This window comes from Gekko japonicus, unplaced genomic scaffold, assembly GCF_001447785.1.
Source record: "Gekko japonicus isolate JY-2015 unplaced genomic scaffold, Gekko_japonicus_V1.1 scaffold358, whole genome shotgun sequence".
Lineage (NCBI taxonomy): Eukaryota > Metazoa > Chordata > Lepidosauria > Squamata > Gekkonidae > Gekko > Gekko japonicus.
Window position 1 is genome coordinate 214419 of NW_015161962.1, and position 2281 is coordinate 216699.

Sequence of the window (2281 nt, forward strand, 5' to 3'; positions counted from 1 at the left end):
TTACCAGAGACTGGATGAGCTTGGAGCCCTAGAACAATAGCCCACCGGGACTCTGGAGGTGGCCAATGAGGAATTAACGGTTCTGACAATGGCCCATTGCTGGTAGTTGTTTGGGGAGTGGGTGGTGTTTGCATGCTATTTAAACAGGGCCGTTGGCCTGGGTCTTTGCATTTGTTCTGGCTGAATCACTAATAAAGCAGGGCTGAATCACTAAGCTTGGAGTTGGACCATCCATATCATAGAATTATAGAATGTTAGAGTTGGAAGGGAGCTTGCAAGTCATCTAGTCCAACCCCCTGCACTCTGCAGGAGCACAGCCAAAAGATATCCCTACAACATCCCCGATAGATGGTCGTCTAGCCTTCGCTTGAAAACGTCCAGTGAAGGAGCATCCACCCCCTCCCGAGGCAGTCTGTTCCACTGCTCAACCACTCTCACAGTCAGGAAGTTTCTCCTGATATTTAGCCAGTATCGACTCCCTTGTAATTTCCACCCATTAGATCTAGTCTTGCAATCCGGAGCAAGAGAGAATAGATCCGCTCCATCTTCTACATGACAGCCCTTCAAATACTTGAAGACTGCCATCATGTCCCCGCTAAGCCTTCTCTTTCCCAGGCTAAACAGACCCACCTCTCTCAGCCTTTCCTCATAAGGCTTGGTTTCCAACCCTCTCACCACCCTGGTTGCCCTCTTCTGGACACGCTCGAGCTTGTCAACATCCTTCCTAAAATGTTGTGAGGCCTGACCATAGCAGAATAGAGCGGAACGACCACCTCCCTTGATCCGGACACAAGGCTTCTGTGAATGCATCCTAAGACTGCATTAGCTTTCTTCACAGCCACATCGCACTGCAGGCTCATGTTTAGCTTGGAACTCAGTATTTAACGGGAGGTTTTCAAACAGAGGCTAGATGGCCCCATCTGACAGCCGTGTTGATCCTGTGAACTTAGGCAGATCACGAGAGGGAGGGCAGGAAGGGTTGCCTCAGGGCTTAGTTCTTGTGGCCCTTTTTTTACACGCCCAGAGAAATGCTGATTGCCACTTTGGGGTCAGGAAGCAATCCGGGAGGGTTTTTTTGTCCTCTTCTAGGTGTGGAACAACGGTCACTGGGTGTGTGTGTGGGGGGGAGGTATTTGTGGATTTCCTGCAGAGTGCAGGGGGTTTGACTAGATGACCTTGAAGGCCCCTTCCAACTCTATGATTCTATGAACTTCTGCTGTCCAACCCCAGACCTGGGATTGCTGCACAACGTAGACACAGAGCGAACCTTGGGGGCCCCAGCAAGGAACTGGGGGGGGGGTAGGTTACTCACTTGATCTCCCCCCAGTTTCCTAGAATCAAGCAGCAGTCTCACAACACAAGGGAGCAAGTGACCCTCCGGGTGGGGACTGGTAATTTGTTCCTAAGTGGTCTGGAATTGGGGGGGGGGCGACACCCACTTGTTCAGGAGGGTGAATACCTGGCGGATGGAATTGGGTGTGTGTGTGTGTGTGAAACCAGGCGGATGGTGAAGAGCCACAGGAGGGTCTCTCTCAAGGAGGTGAGCAGGCGACAACGTGACTGAATCCGTTCAAGTGACGAAAGTGAAGGCGATGCGCACGGGAACAACCCCTTCCTTCCCCCCATTTAAAATGTATGCTGCCAAGGTGGGAAACAGGTCTTGGGGTAGTGGGGGAGGGCGGAGTGACGACGTCCTCTCCAAGCAGGGGTGAAAAGGCAAATTCTGGGCTTGGAACGATTAGGATACCGATTAAACACAAAACAGCCAGCTCTGTCAACACAGCACACCGCTTAGGAGGTGCAGCCAGTAAGGACTTCAGGCAGGCCACCCAACAAGGTGGTGCACCAGTCTAGGAGGCCCACTTGGGAGAAGGGGTTGCCAGGAAAACAAACATGAAATGGCTGAGCCGTCGGGTTAGAACGGATAAAAGGAAGTACTTCTTCGCCCAAAGAGTGATGAACATGTGGAACTCACTGCCACAGGAGGGGGGGCGGCTACAAGCGTGGACGGCTTCAAGAGGGAACTGGACAAACATCTGGAGCAGAGGTCCATCAGTGGCTATGAGCCACAAGGGATAGGTAGGAATTCTCGGTCTGGGGCAAGGGATGCTCTGTATTCTTGGTGCTTGGGGGGGGCAACAGTGGGAGGGGCTTCTGGAGTCCTGGCCCCACTGCTTGCTGGACCTCCTGAGGGCACCTGGTGTTTCTGGCCACTGTGTGACACAGACTGGATGGGCCACTGGCCTGAACCAGCATGGGCTTCTCTCTTATGTTCTTCTGG